This window comes from Amphimedon queenslandica, unplaced genomic scaffold (assembly GCF_000090795.2).
Source record: "Amphimedon queenslandica unplaced genomic scaffold, v1.1 AMPQUscaffold_13522, whole genome shotgun sequence".
NCBI classification, from domain to species: Eukaryota; Metazoa; Porifera; class Demospongiae; order Haplosclerida; family Niphatidae; genus Amphimedon; species Amphimedon queenslandica.
This window is the reverse complement of record NW_003546242.1, coordinates 918,292-935,675: the sequence shown is the minus strand read 5'-3', so window position 1 is coordinate 935,675 and position 17,384 is coordinate 918,292.

Here is a 17,384-nt window from a genome sequence, read left to right as displayed (position 1 = left end):
GTGCTGTATTTGAGATAATCATATTCATAGTTGGTATACACAATATAAATAAACACTTAACAAACAATTAGCAGCTACTTCACACGTGACCACCAAACCTGCACTTATAATAACAATAAAAAGTCAGTGTGGCCCTACTATAGTTTCATCACAAAAGTAGTCCCCAAGAACTGAAGCAACGTAGTCACTGTCTCGAGGACCTATTTCTTCATTTAACAAGCGAGCAATGTCTCTTTCTGTAGCCATAGTTTTTATAAGTAGTCTTCTTCGTCTTTGTTATACTTTAAATAGTTGCTATAGAGACTCCATGGTTACCTAATGACGCATTAAAGCCCTCCGTTTTTATTCCGTGGTCGCTCCGTGTAACATTCTCCGTGCACAATCAAGGTAAAATGTCGAAGGGCTTATAACTCGGCAAAGAAGGCTTCGCTACCCCTGATTTTGGTATCAAATGAAAGGATTTTGTTTATATAACATGTTTATGTCATAAAATGAATTTTGCCCAGGTAAAAATTTTTCGTGATTATGAGCCCATAGCTCAAAATGATAATTCCCGCTGATAGCCTGGTTTTCCCATATCGGGTCACATATCGTTAAAATCTATTTGATTCCAATATGACATCTCATTACCTTTCAGAGCTTTTTTACGATGCAAGTATATCTGCAATAATTGTAACATACACTATCAATAAAGTAAGAAAAATGTATAATTCCTTATTCTTTAAAACAGGAATAACTGGCTTCCACGGAAAGTAGTATGTAAATAAAAATTAAAAATAAAGTATGTAGAAGAAAGTATTAAAGGCTGCGACAGACTTACTAAACTGTAACGAAAACAATTACACTTACTGCACACTGATGCTAAGAAACTTTAGTTCTTTTGTCATTCTGAATTTTTTTTCAACTCTTTCTGGCAAATCTAGGAATAAGCGCTATCTGGATTCATAGTACCTATAAACACATCCTCAAAATATTTAAATCAAAAATAGCAATATAAGCTATTAATTTACTGTTAATTTTAGCTTCCTTAAATTTTCAAGAAAATTCAGATGAATTTTGATATTTTATATTTTCAGTTACTTTCTTGTTATATTTGTCACTAAAAGTACTTAGAAAAAGGTATAATCATTATTCTAATAAAAGTACTTTTTAGTTGAATCAAAACTGTATCTTCTTCTAGCTCACTGTACAATTGTTTTACAACACACTAGATTGGAACAATATTCAACATTATTGAAATTAATAAACATTCAGATAATTCTTTTGGGCATCTAATATTAGATTTTGAAAATGAAGGTGAGTTAACACTATCTAATTGATCCATGCGAGCATTTAGAGAAGACAAAAGTTCTTTAACTTCATCAACTGACCTTAAAAAATAACCAATGTCACTTGCATATAAAAGCAGAATCAAAAGAGTTGCATGTGTCTGCGCCAGACTTTCAGTTCATTTCTTAGCCTGAAATCAAAAACTATAGCATGGTATATTTTTGCTAAAATATTGCTGTCTTTAAAAATGATGACATTTAATTGCATTGGAGGAAAAACAGGGGGGAAGGCCAACAGAGGGAGGGAGCTTAAGCCCCCTACTGGGCCTACTTTTTATGTAGCGGCTATTAAAGCACAGCCCAGTTTTAGTGCCCATAATTTGCCCTGCTACTTTTGCGTGCCCCAATCCCTTTCATAAAAATGAATAGTCCAAGTTTGAACTCTGCAGCCATCCAAATATCTTATAAAGCTCAATAAACATTGTAGTTCCAAAATTACCTGACAACAGTATCAACAATTGATAAAACCTGATCACATTGCTCCTCTACAAATTTAAGAGATTGCCATTGCTCAAGAACTTCATAAAGAAGTTAATCTATCTTATCTTGATGCTCACCAGTGTGTACTATGCTTGGTTCATTAGGCAAATTGCCAAAAAACGTGTTGGAAGCCATGACCAGCTCCATTGCGTTGCTTGCTATCATAAGGCGCGCGGCATTTTAACCACATAATAACTGTAAGAGGCGTGACCCTCCACCTTTCAGGCGGAGCGAAGGTGGAGCGTATCTCTCACACATGCACATGTCACATGTACACGCGCACTGTTGGCAATGGCAAGAACTGTGGCAAGGACTGTTGTGAATCGAAAATGTAAGAGAAGACACAAGAAGAAACACATCGGAAAGAAAGAAAGACTAAAGCATCAGTTGAATGGTCTGAGGTCCGAGAGAGAAACTTTTATACAGCAAGTATCTGATCTGTCTAAGAAGAATGATACTTCGAAGAGTTCATTGAAGAGGTCTGTCAGCATGCCACACCAGAATAGTAGCATTACACAAAGATTTATTAGGCAGTATCCAAAATGCACATGTTATGTTCAGGTCTGAGTACAAATTGAGTTGTTTATAATGTGCACATAACCTGGCACAGTCAGCCTGGGCAACTGAAAACACTTGGGAATTATTGTTTGAATTGGGTGTATATATTTGTGGTTTTGAATTTTAATTTTAATTAGTGTGGGTGTCATAATCACAGCACATTTTAAATTGATTATAATTTACCATAAAATATTCAAAGTTGTACTATAGACTTTTTTTGGTGCTGGTATATGATGCTACTATTTTTTGTGTAGCTCTCTCTTTTCATTATAATTATATTTTTGTGTTGTTACATGTATTATACAAGTGTATTGTCTACCATTCATATCTTTAATTCTCTTTACAGAGCATTGCTTCAAAAAAAAACATGGTCAAGTGTATTAGTCAGTACCTACAAATTTGATGCTAATTCTGCTGTGATGGCATCATTAAAAGGAATGCTTCAAGCATCCGAAGTAGTTCTTAATAGTAGCATTCGTAGGTTTGTGAAAGAGGATATATTTATATCAAGGCAATGCATACTTGGGCAGGGAGTTTTTGCCAAATGCTACTTTGGTACTGTTGAAACTTATAAAGTTTGTTTGAAGATATTGAGAACTGCTTCTACTTGTAGTAGCTTTCATATTGAAGCTAATATTCCATCTGGTTTGTGCCATCCAAATGTTTCTTTTTTATTGGGCGTGTGTGAGAATTCAAGACGCAAGATATTGATTCTCACTTTTCATAGAATTGGCTCAAGTTCTATATTACTTCACTCTGCTTTAGTTTCTAAAAAAAATTAGAGTTATACATATCTGTTGTACAATGGAAACAAATAGTTTTTTGTTTAGGTACTAAGTAAATAAGTAAATAGTAACATATTTAGGCTGTTACAAGAATAGTTCTAGTTCTTGTTAGTGTAAAATTTATTGGGTTAGTTCTAGTTATAGTTCCTACATACAGCTTTTAGTATAGATAGTCCTAGTTCTAGTACCTTGAAATTTTAACTGTTAGATAGTTCTAGTTTGGTATTAAGCTCTTAGTTATAGTTCTAGTTTCATGTATGTGCTCTAAACTGCTTTGTGAATAGTAACTGCATTGTAAAAGTATAAAAGCCATGCTTGCAATGAGTTTTCCATCATAATTAATGCACAATATAAATACATTGCAAGTTCACTATACAGTTTATTTAATGTACCACTTGTTTTTCCCAAGTAATGTTTCACTTTCTAAAGTATCATTAGTCAGCCTATTGTGTTTGTCTTTTACTGCTTCTCCACTACAAGAAAAAACCCGATCTACAGGAACTGTTAAAGCTGGTACTCTGACAATGTCACAAGCCACGGGGGACAGTAAAGGATACAATGCCTTGGAATTCATCCAGTAATCTAATGGATTCATCTCCATTTCACTACAAGTATGCATACTCTTTATATAATGCTCAATTTCTTCTTCCTCTTTAGTATGATTCTAGCACCTTAAATTGTTCGTAGCTTGCTCAAGGAAGCTACGAACTAATTAAGGTGCTAGAATCATTTGACCAGCGGTTCCTGTTGCAACTCTACTGCATCAGTAATTTGATTACTTTCCTGACTGATTGCTTTGTCTTGTATTTCACATACACTTCTTGTAATCAATTCTCCCTTTAGAAGTTTTTTTGCTTCTTTTAATTGCTAACCATTCAGTATCTTCTTATATAAAGGATTGAGCAATGTAGTTGCTGCAAATATACGATCAAAGTGAGGCGAATGAGGGTCCAAAGTATAAGAAAACCTACAATCCAACTTATTAGAAAGCTTCCTTGCTGCACCAACTTTGCCAGAGCTACTTTGTGGGGTTTGAGTTATAACCTATACGATGAAAACAATAGTTAATTTACTATTATTGCTTGATTATTCAATAATACCCTCCTTAAGCACTGGAATTGTCATAGCTATGCTTGTGCTCTTTTCAGTGCTGGTTAAATTTGTGAGATTAGCAAACGGTTGAAAAACTTTCTCTGTACTTGTGAGTTGTTTCCACTGAAATGGAGTTAGATTTTCCCATTCCGTTTCATCTAAGACCATTGCAAGATGGTCTTTGACTTCAAGGAGACAAGAAAACATAGAACGAGTGTCATCTAGTGGGACTATTTTTGTTCAACTTTTTTCCAGCTAATTCAACTAAGCATTCAGTGGCTTTTCACGACTTGTTGACTTCCATCACAATGCTTCTTGCTTTGCTTATAGCGAAATTGTAAGGAGTATCTTGGAAAACTTTGACTACAAGTTGAAGGGTGTGAACGAAACATGGCATACATTTCCACCCAGTAAAAGCACTATTATGGTCCTCTTCACAGACCTCGAAGTTGGATATATCTGTTGGAATTCCATCAGCTCCGTCGATTGAAGTTACTACTTCGTCTTGCACATTAATTTCCTCTTGAATGGCTTCATTATCGCTCCTGTTGTCATCATCACTGCTATCATCATAATGTGAGGCTGTAAAATGCGATGCTTCTACCATGTTTCTGCCATTATTGGTGAGAACTCAAAACATTTTTTGTGTGGAATGCTCCTCAAATGGGTGATTCGCTCTCCAGTATGGGGAGATGGAAACCTCCTAACTGCCAAGCAAACTGTGTGTGTGATGCTTGCTGTCAGAACCAGTAACATAATGAGCAGAGACTCCTAAAAATGATGCTGTCATTCCTGGTTTTGACCATATGTCAGCACAGAGACTGATCTTTTCTGCATCAATTAAGCTTTTGGAAATATTCTCTGTCATCGCTTTGTAAACCTTTGTGATTTCACTGCTGATTTTTTTCTATGAGGAACTTCATACTTTTTGTCTAGTGTGTGTAGCATGTCTCTAAATTCCGTGCTATCAACTATGGACAGGGGTACATTCGTTGCTTCAACAAATATAGCTACCTTTTTGTAATGGCTTTGTACCTCTGAGTATCAGGAGTTTAACGCAATGGTTTTATAGCCTCCTCTATCTTCATCTGTGAGTTCAACTTTCTCCTTTTCTGAAGGCTCAGCCTCTTGTCCTCTGCTTTTTTATCTCATCATATTCCTTTCCATGAAACTTCTGGAGGTGCTTCTTCAAATGGGTTGTGTACTTTGCATTCAATTTTGTACCACAAGCTCTCTTCTTGGCAGCACTACTATCTGGTAGACATACTTGGCAAATGCTTTTGTCTGTATCTTCATTGTATATAATCCCAGACAGCGCTTTGAATTCAGTTTCGAAATTTACACAACTCTTTCACAACCTTATGTTCCTCAAGTTGAAATAGTTCAGTTACATCTGGTGTGGGTCCTGGTTCAGCCATTTCTGTTTCATATCCACCTGTAAATTGTACTTGTATACTTGTAGCAGCTGAGATGCATAAATGACAGACTCATTCACATGCTATGCATGAGGACACAAACAGTACATGTAGATGTAGTTTATGTTAAATATAGAACTATTAATAGTGACTAGTTTTTGTTCTAATTCTACACACTGTGTTCTAGTTCTAGGTTGTGACAATGATTATACATTTTAGTTATAGATTAATTATTAATTTCATAACACTGTTAGTTATAGTTTTATAGTTGGGTGCTAAGTTTCAGTACGGTTGGTTCTAGTTCTGGTTATATTCTGGATTTTTTATGTTGGTTCTGTTCTAGTTCTGGAACTAAATGGGAAAAACCCAAGAGCTATTAGCGAAATAGTTCTTGTTCTGACAACTAGAACAATATAAGGTGGGCCCAGAAGTAAAATCTCACTTTTTTAAGTAGAGATTGCTTATTTTATACAATGTACATAATTGTTGTGTTTATAATGTGTGTTTGTATGTGTTATGTGTAATGGGATTATGTGTACGTAATATGTGATAGTTGTGCATGCATATAGACTGCATGTGTGTGGAAAATGTATGTACATGTATATATGCTTCCCCTCTCTCTTTCTGAACAAAGTCTCACTCATTGGAGCGATATTAAGGTCAACATAATCTCGCCTTCAGATTGATGATAAGATTAATATAATCACACTCTTCATAGTGATGATCAGTGGCAGATATATGTGGGGGCCAGGGGGAGCAGTGCCCCTTCAAAAATTTTCTGGAGTAATAGAAACTTTGGTTTACCTATGTAAACTGTAAATCAGCTGCAGTACTGGACTATGTAAACTATCTTTAAACAACAAAGGGGCTCATTGTAGCATCTTCATAATTTTTACTTCCAAAAAAGTTTTGCACATGCACAAGCCCAGTTGATCTCACCCCCTAATTACCCCTCCAATTTCACAATTGCTCCAAAAATTACATCCTAGATCTGCTCCTTGTCATGTTATAAGATCAATATAGTCACGCCTTTTGGGGTGATGATAAGATCAACGTAATCATACTTATCAGAGTGATGATAACTGAGATCAATATAATTACGTGTATTAATCTGTAAGTATTATAATGTTTGTGTTAGTATTTCTATCATAATTGTATTAGTTTGAAATAGTGCTATATATTTAGGTGTATCTAATTTGTCCATGATAATGTTCATTCTATAAGAGGGATATGATTTTTGTTTGTTCATGTGTCTGGAGGAGGAAAGTGCAATAATAATAATAAAGATAAGAACTGTATTACTGGTATATGAAAGTATGCACATTGTGTAAAGCTTTTACTCATCAATGGTAACACTGTTATAGTGGAGAAATAATGTCTAAAAACACGGTAATGTACATGTACAATATTGTAGCAATGTCCCCATTGTAATAGTCTATTGTTAGTATATTTTCATGTAGAGGAGAGATTATAGGATATAGACTATTTAACAGTAATCTGTTCGGTGGGGATTGCATGTACAGGAGGAAACAGAAAAAAGTTACAAGATTAAGTTTATTTATAAAAAGTAATAGAAATAAGATATGATGACATATTAAACTAGATAATAGTGATACTTTGTTATTGACGATGATAATAATAGCAGTAATAATTTACTTTCAGTGCTTTTTAAATACGTAAAGCTGATGGTGATTTTCATCATTCTTACAATGGTTGTCTTAGCAAATAGTAGTTTACCTGCTGAAAGTTCACCTCACTCCAATAGTTTTACTCTCAGCATTACTATAATTACTGTAACAAGAGGATTCTAATTTTCTATTGCTTGTTGTAAGTGATTCTTGTACTCACTGTAGCATGTTTAGATCCTTCATTTCTGTTACATATTATTGTGCATCCTGCTACTAGTACTATTATTACTTAAGAACATTTTGTTAAAAATTTAACAGAAAAATATGCTTCTTATAATCTATAATACCGGTAATACATTTGTATAATGGTCGCTAATAATTTGTTATAAATAGATTTGTATAGTGTTCTCTAATAATTTGTTATAATACATATGTATCTGTTTCACTGTGATCTGGTACTGGTAGGTCTATAATAAGTATTGTTAATAATATAATTAAGAATCTCTAGGAGAAGCTGTATGTTTTCTGTTGCCACCTGCCTCTTTTGCCAGTGTTGCCACCAGCCTCCTCTCCAGCCTCTCCTCCAGTGTGCACGACAACACCATCCTCATCCTCTCCCATTACCAGAGCCATGGCCACATACTTCAGAACCTCTTCCATCACCTTGACTCTGGTTCCCCTAACTCCTCTGGTTCCTCTACCTCTCCTGCGTCTTCCTCCCCTTGCATCTCCTTAATCTCTTTCTTGTCCTTCACCTTCAAAATGATCACAACCCAATTGGATGTCGCCTAGCTTTAGCTCATGAGAGGAGGGCTGTGGCTTTGGCAGCCTCGTCTAAGGGGAGGAGCAGGTGGATGATCTGTTCTCCTGGCGGCATCATTCCCTTGTTTATGTTGGCTAAGATCAGATTCCATATCTTCCTGTACAAGTAAAAAATTCTAAATGCTGAAATAAGAAATGTACGTACATCTAGAAGATTATCTTGCAAAATATCACCATTAGCAGCCATCTTGTGAAGTGAATGATTATATATATTGCCAAAATAATTTTTATTATAGAATAAATGACTTTTTATTGTCAATGCAGCAATTTGTTCGCTTAATTTTAAAATTATGACTACTGTGGAAGTTCAATCTTGAACCAATTTTATCATCAATCCAAGGAGTGACATTACTATTGATCTTATTATCATCACTCCGGAGAGTGAGATTACTATTGATCTTTCATCATCACTCCAAAGAGCGAGACTATTTTAGACCTTATCATCGCTTCAAAGAGCAAGACTTTGTTGAGAGACAGAGAACAAAACAAACACATGCACACATATGATATACCACTGCAACTGAATTACACTTATTTTTCACTCTTCTGTGACATTAGAGCAGACACTGCTATCAGTGCTTCTTAAGGGAGCTGCAACTTTGGCAATTTGCTCTGGGGTTCCACCAGCAAATTTATAGTTGCAAGGTACCTCAAGGCCTCCTTGTACCAAATCACTGGAGTGCCTTCTAGGACCAGTGACAAAACATTTTATTACAGTGTATTGCATGATTATGGGACCAAGTGAGGGTGGACCATGGCAGGCAATTCTATTTCATATGGTACACTCAAGATCAGTGACGTGAAACATATGGATCACGTGACGTTCGTCCTTATGTTCTTTCAAGTTCTACTGAATTAGGTTCAGTGTTTACATTTAACATGTAGTTTACAGGAGCATCGGGATTCTGTTTGCATTTTATACTGAAAAAATTTAAGTGTGGTGTGCACAATTACATGTGTATGCCTATTATGCTGGCATATTTTATAAGTGTTGGACATCGGTAATTGGATGAACAAATATTATTGCTTTTGTAGAACATGCTTGTAGAACGAAAATGGCCTAAAATAATTTCAAGGGTTAATTATCCTATGAAGAGACTGCTAATATTTATGGCTGATGATGGTACCCTTGAGATGGAAAAAAATACAATGAAGTTCCGTGTTTCATTTATTACCAGCCATATTGTTCATGCCGGTATTAAATGTTTTGTTCATGCCGGTATTAAATGTTTTGTTCATGCATGAAATAAACATACTATCTCAAGTATGTTAGTGTGAGTAAGCTATTGGAGTGCTAGCTTTATTAGGATCTGGAATTCCAAGTCAAATAGCTGCTGTGGGTGACAGAAGAATTACCATTTTTCCAATTTCTGTTATTTCAGAAGCTGAAGTAGCAGCTGAAATGCATTGTGCTTAGGGTGGCAGACTTCATTGTGAAGTGACTTCGGCAATGATCCTTTGGCTTAAAGAAATGACCTAGCTATGTAGAGAGATCAATGGCTAAGCAGTGTCATTCCTCTGAGTAGTGACACATTTAGTAATGTTGTATCTGGTGATTGATCACTACTTACAAGATCAGTATTAGCTTGCATTGATTTGACTTTGCGCTTCAGTGAACTCAAATTAAACAGTTGGTTACTTTAGACATTTTTGTCAGTATAAAAGTGTAAGTCATTGTAGTATAACTTTTACAGTAACTATAGGTGCTGGTTTATGGGCATGCGTAAGTAACACAAAGAACAAAGAACTGGAGTCTGTGGCAATAAGAATGGCGGATGGATACAGTGATTATGATTCACCACCTCTGTTATGTGATTCGATTATAAATAGTGATTCCTTGGTCCTTCCTTGTCACTGTATCACTCAGATGACAGCAAAACAGTCAAGATATTAATCACAGCGGTGAAGACTCGTCTACTTGGGAAAATCTTCTAATTTTTTTCTAACAGTATTTTTTTAATATCGGACTCTGGAAATGTTCGAACAGCCCATTCTCAGGGGAAGTTTGGCTTATCTTGGTGGGATAATGAAATTGGACTTGCCTTGGCGACACTAATACACCTTCCCCTCCTACCCAGCCAGCGGCTAGCAACTGAGTCTGATAGCCGCAATGAGCTGCAATACTGCTATCAGGGTCTTGTATGTCGCAAATCTAAAGCCAGTTCCATGTTGATACTTCATGTGTCAGCATCAAAAGCAGAGCCTCCTGGTGTGTATAAACGACTCTGATTTCATGAAACCTATTGGGATGTATCGATACAAAGATTGTGCGTATGAGAAGGTGGCTAATTTTACTGTTTGATTGAATTAAACAAGCATAACAGTGTAAAAAATATTCCTTTAATTGATTTCACCACCTTGCAAATACAACTTGGTCATTACTAAGACTTATAGAGGTTCTCTCTACCTTCAAATGCTTCTAGAGAAGTTTTTAAACAGTATCTTTATGTTCTTTTGCTGTTAGAAAGCTCTTAACTTTGTCCAATGTGTAAGCTACCATTTTGTTTGCCGTGACCACACCCACTACGTAAAGGAGCGTGGGCGGGTGGTTGCTAAGGCTTGTTATTTCTCCAATACAACGTGCATAGAAGAAATGTAAGTGTGGACATACAAATATATATACAATCATCTGACGTGGTTGAAATCAATTATAGGAACGACCTGGGAGCTTCGCCCCCAGGTCGTTAAAAAGAGCCAATATAGCTCATGAGAAACAAGTCATTAGCCAAAAGTCTTTTAAAGGTCAAGAGGTTGTCATTGAAAATGTTGATTGTCTTAAAATATTATGATACATCTTCTACTTGACGTATGCCTTATGTTGTTGTTACTGAAGTTGATTAAAATTTGATTTTAGGGTCCTTGTTCTGGAAAAATCCAAAAAAGATAAGTGCCATTCTTGAGGCGGATTAGACTCTTGCCCATATTACGTTTTCAAACAATGTAGCTGGAAGTAAACCTTGTCATGCAAATGAAAAACAAAGTTTGATTTTCGATGAATGTATGAGGAAAGTTGAAAAATCAATTGATGTCTATCAACAGAAGGACTAAGTTCTGTTTCTGGAAAGTGATATAGCCTTATTGAAGTTGAAACGAGCAAAAGGTAATGATATTTTTCAGAGAGTTTTAACATGTTTCGGATGCATGGTGTGCATGAAATGTCCAGTAATAACTGCATATAAGTCACCTTGTTGTGAAGAATACTCCAGTGCTACAAATGCATTCAACAATCGTTGGACTCACAGCCATCCTTTCCATTGTAGGGAGTCAATGACACCAGTGGGCTTGGTTGATATACCACTTCTAAAACCATCGTTTGATGCCTTGAGTGAGATTGATGAGTGCAATTAATTTATCTGGCCAATTTCAGACTACTAAGCAACATTCACTACAACTATCCTTCATTTATTTGTACTCTTAGTATTTATGCACTTAATTTGATTATTCAAATCATTTTTAATTTTTTAGTCATTTGCAGAAGAGGTAAATTGAAAAACAAGTTATTACATTTTGTCAGTCAGAGGTATATTGATTGAGACACCTAATGAAAGACTTAGTATTTCTAATAAAATCTGACATTGTTCAGAGTTTAGTTATCTGAGTTCACTGAAGCACAAAGTCAACTAAATGCAAGCTAGTATCCATCTTCTAAGTAATGATCCACCACCAGATTCAACATTACTAAATGTGTCACTACTCAGGGGAATGACACTGCATAGCCATTGATCTCTGAACGTAACTAAGTCATTCCTTTCAGCCACAGAATCAATGCCAAAGTCTCATTCAAAATTAAGTCTGCCACTCTGAGCACAATATATTTCAGGTGCTTCTTCAGTTTCAGGAATAACGTTAGAAAAATGTTAATTCCACTGTTGCCATCAGCAGCTTTGACTTGGAATTCTGGATCCTAATATAATAAAATAAGCACCAAAATAGCTCACTCACACTAACTCACTTGGGATAGTATGTTCATTCCATGCACTAACAAAATGTTTCATACAATATTGCTGGTAGTAAATGAAACTCAAAACTTCACTGTATTTTCTTTCATCTCAAGGGTACCATCATCAACCATAGATATCTCCAGTCTCCTTTAAGGATAATTAAAATGAAGAATTGATTCTAAGCCACATAAGTTCCACAGACATATTCAACAAAGGACGAAAATACATGCTTATCCAATTACCAATGTCTAACACTTAAAAATTATGCTAGCAAATTTTTTCCAGGCATGCACATGTAATTGTATACGCTACACTTAATTTTTTATCTGCATAAAATGAAAACAATCCCTATGCTCCTGTAAAGTATTGATGGGCGATATGGCCAATTTTCTTAATTTTTGATAACGATCCATTTTGAACTTTTTAAGGAAATATTGATTATTATTGATACCTAACCTCACCTTCATTTTGGGGTGTTTCAACGGCGTGGCTAATGATTTTGGAACAAATATAGCTGCTCTTGTCACGAGAAAAGATCATTTTCATGTTTTTGAGCTTGTTTTTCTTCTTATTGAGGTATACTGAGCAAACAACTTGTCAGTTGCTTCATTGTTGCAGTTAAACCGTGCAGTTACTGATTAAAATTTCACTGTAAAAATGGGCATTGTCAGTAGATCAATTAAAATTGCATAAAAATTTTAATATTGGTTCAAATCGATTCTGTAAAATATTGTTTATCTTGATAAAGAATCGATATATTGCCCGTTAGTACTGTAAACTACATTTTAAATCTAAACACAAAACCTACTGCAGTAGAAATTGACTGAACATTAGGACAAACATCAGGTGAACCATTAGTTTCATGTAACTGATCTTGATTATACATGATGTAAGAGAATTGCCTGCCATGGTCCACAATCACTTGCATGGTCCCATAAACAGTATTCATGCAATGCTTTACTAAATTAAAATCAAAAGCAGGTATTTTTGATTACTAACCTACTTGTAAACAAGATCATGAATTGCAACATTATTGTTCTTTGGCATAAATCTAAAAGATATAATCTTGCCAGAGTATCCATCTTTTGCCACTAGAGTTGTTACCCAAAGGAATTTTCTCATTTGGGTCAAGATGTAATTGATGGGCAGAGAGATATACGCTTGTCAATCTCTTCGCATATAGTGCATGAACCCAACAAAAATACAAAAATAATATTGTGTTTATGAAGCACCACTCAATGCTATAGGCTTTGTGCCCAATGGTGAGACATTACATTCTATCGCGATGCTTTTGTGATAAAATCAGTACAAACTAATTGTTTGCTTTGACTTTTGTAAGGTAATGAGCTAGAGACTAATACTGTGGAGCAGAAAATATCCATTGTTGGAAACTATTTTACCATTGACTTTACTTTAATTCATGATTCACTTGGAGGTAACACCCACTTTCTATTTTAGGCAACAATCGTAACAAAGCTCAATGAACACTTTTTGCTATATGGTAACTTTAACGTCCCACACCCTAATGGAAAGTGTATATATACCTCATGGAGCCTCAACATCTAGAGATTCAATTTTATTAGTATCAAGATGTCTCATACCATTCACATTGCAATAACGCCTGACAATAGGAGCAGAAAGACCTGTTACTCCAGCGTAGCTCCTCATAAGCCCTTCATTGACTTCTTTGTATGTCAACCCTGATTTTACTACGTTCTAAATGTGAAGGAGAGGTATATACAGAATCCATAATTCTATGGGGTTTGAAGTTGTGGCTACATGCCCAGTTTAGTAATTAAGATTAACCAGACGTATGTGGGCACTGTCACAACTAGTTTTAATTGAGATCTGATTTCTGCAAGCATAAGCTATCAAAATCATAGATGTATGTTCCAGATTGTCAATCGTGCCCTTCAATTCTAATAATTATTTTATAGATTTACGTTCATGTAATATTGTAGTTATGTTTGGCCACTTTTCCACGCTCATTATGTACTGCATATTAGTTCTTTTACTTTTGCAACAGGTAAAATTCAAAATAAAAATAAATATAAAATAAGGTAGTATTGTTTGAATTTCTGAATAAGCATCTAACCATGTCTGCATTTTCAAAGGACTGATACTAGCATTTTGTACCTTCCTACTACTTGTGCTTGGTGAACAGAATTGTCTGTAATTGCTACGCAAAGTGTTCCTTTCAATAGATGTTTACTGCCTTTACGAGACACTGAATGTGCATGTGCCTCGTCAAAACAAATAAAACAATATTAATTTTGTTTTACATATATAATTTCAAAAACTATATTTTGCTCTAAGTACTACCACTGTATCAAAAGTTACTTGCTTAGATAGTGTTCATTGCTATAGTTTTTGATTGCAGTTTTTATAGTCTAATTAAATGTGAGGGTGTTAGGGTGTAGCTGCAAACTGACAGAAAGGCAGTTGTTGCAGTACCTAGGAATTGTTAAATCTTAATTGCTGGAGTTGACACAGTCCAGTCAAAGTGTCAAATCTTGATTGCTAGTGTAAAATGGTGTCTCTTGGAGCGAGTGCTGGATGAAGCTTGAGACTTCTACTCACTGCACACACACATTTAGTACGTTTTGCTTGTTCAATACAAACTCTTGGCAAGCGCTTGAAGTCTATAGGCTGAAATTACTCTTCCTAAGGACAAATGCCTTGTGTAAATTCAAGAGGTAAGTAATTTTTTAGGCACTCCTTTTATCAAGACAAAGTTACAAAAAACAAAACATATTCTTAAAGAATATGTTTATGTCTCTACAGAGATACTAAATACTATATAGCCCTGTTTCCGGAAGCATGATGAAATGATAGAACCTATGTACCTTTGGCAACATTGTTAGCTTTCGCTTCCTTTCACTGCCGTCTGTAGTAGATAATGCCAGAAAGTGACATTTTCTAGCTCATGCAGAAGTAATGAGTATATGGCACCCTCTTTTAAAACCACAGCACCTGAAAGTGAGGACAGAATAAATGAATGACAGACAACACACTGAACTACATAGTTTTAGCCTACGCTTATCGCTGGCAAGGCCAAATATAAATTCAACACCATTCTACAAGTAAATTTATTTGAAAATTAATGTATAATAAATGATACAATAGTTATTGCACTTTCAAACATTTGTGTACTTTCTTTAAATGGTTGTACAGTAGTGTCCATGCCATATTTGTCTCTGTAGCTTGATTTACAACAGACACCAGCTAAATTGTATCTAGGTTTGTGCAATGGCATGACTCAATGTTATGTGTGCAAGTCCCATCAGAGTTATACATTAAAGATATACCTGTAGTTGCATTATTTGTTGTAAATTATTAATATTGATTATTATTGTAAATTAATTATGCAACATGTATGCCGTCATATTTTAATACCTATTTTATGAATAGTGGCAGCTCAGCCCAGAAGATTGCATTCGTCTACATTAGGGTGTGCAACAAAAAAATGAATATGCACAGAAGGTTTTTTTTACTTGTTTATTACCATTCAAATATTGATTATGAAAATAATATGACACCAGAAATTAATATTCAGCAATGGTTCTGGAGAAAACCCAAGAAAACTTATCAGGCAGCCATTGCAGGGTTAAAATTTCAAAACTCAGCCCAGGCACATGAACTTGATGAAGGCTATGGAGATGGCTAAAAGTGGGCAATAGCAAGCACTTACTCTAAGGTGTATAGGCAGACTGCTTTTAACCAGGAAAACCCAGTTGTGAGTCATTTTTGATTGCAATTTAGTAGCTTCAGAGTCCTATCCGACTCGCAAAACGGGCGTCTCATTTTTCACATTAGCAGTTGTTTTTCTCCCTAATGCCTCCTTTATATACTGTACTGTCCGAGTTATGCATGGCAGAATTTTTAGCCTGCTTCTGCTTTGTTTGCCACCTGGGTGATGTGAGTGTATTGGCTGGTAGCCATTTTTAAGTGGGAGGTCCTTATTTAGAACTGAATTAATTGCTGTTTTTCATTTCTATTTTAGGCCATGGCTACATCATTACTATTAGGTACAATGGGATGCATTATACTTCATACTTTCTTACTTATTGTATTGATAACAACTCCAACATTTGCTGATCTGATTGATCTTTTGGAGGAAGCTGAAGATTTATCTGCTGCTATTGGAAAGAGTGTTTCAGAAGTCTTGTATTCATTGTTTCGGATATGCTACCCTCATGTCACTGTTGGCCGGCAACAGAGATTGTACATTGCTGCAAAAGGAGCTGCAGGGCCAACTCGCTCATCACTAAGGGGAGCCAGGAAACTGAGTGGCTCATCTCTCAGTCTGTACCGGGCAAAGGAGTGGTTACCTCGAAGCAGAACTCAACTTGAATCATCATCTAAAGGTAATACGTATTTTCACTTATGCATGGCACTGTTAGGCTATTAATATTATATGAGATTTTTGACCCATCCCTCTTTGTTTGTTATCTTATAGGTACAGGGCCTCTTTTTCCTATTGAATTATTATCATATGGTCTAAATGAAGAGTTGTTTGCTAAAGTTTATGACCAAGTTCAAAACGTTAAATCACCTTCCTGGTATCTGAGGGGAATTCCAGATTATGGATTCTATCAAGACCTACATAAATTTTTAAAGAAATAACCTCACACTCGAAACTCCAGTAAGGTTGCCATTGGAAAGTTCTCTGTCATTGATTTGAACTTACGAAATAAAGGATTACGCCCCGATAATGCAAACAGATTTGTTGATAGGCTTGTCTCGTCAAAGTGTTCATGTGATTCAATAGTGAAGTATGGATTAGATGCTGATGCCAACTTACAGACGCAAGTCAAGGAATGTATGAAGTTTACTCAAACATTGATTACAGAGTTAGAAGAAGTGAAGAGGCAGCGAGATGAAGCTGAAAAGAAATTGAGCAGCACACAGGTTACACTTAAAGAGGCACTGGATGAAGTAAAGTTAGGGATAATACTAATTCTTGCAACTCAGAGTCAAGTTTCGTCTCTTCAAGACTGGTTTGAATCAACAGTTTCTGACTATAATAAAATATTATGGAAAAATGCAGCTTTATCTACAGTTCTTGCTTCACTTCAGAGTGAACTTTCAGAAACCTTACTGTAGACAATTTATTATTAATGCCAGATTAAGAATTATTGTTATTTTTAGTTAGTTTTTGTTGTTTTTGGAATAACATGAATCATTGTAGTTTTGAAATAATTATGAAAACAAAAATTAAAAAATTTTGAAATGTGAATCGCAAATCATGTAATAATAAAAAGCACAAATCAGTAAACTAGTCAGTGTATCAATAAATCTCCCATCATAGCATCTTCAGTCAAATCAAAGCTGC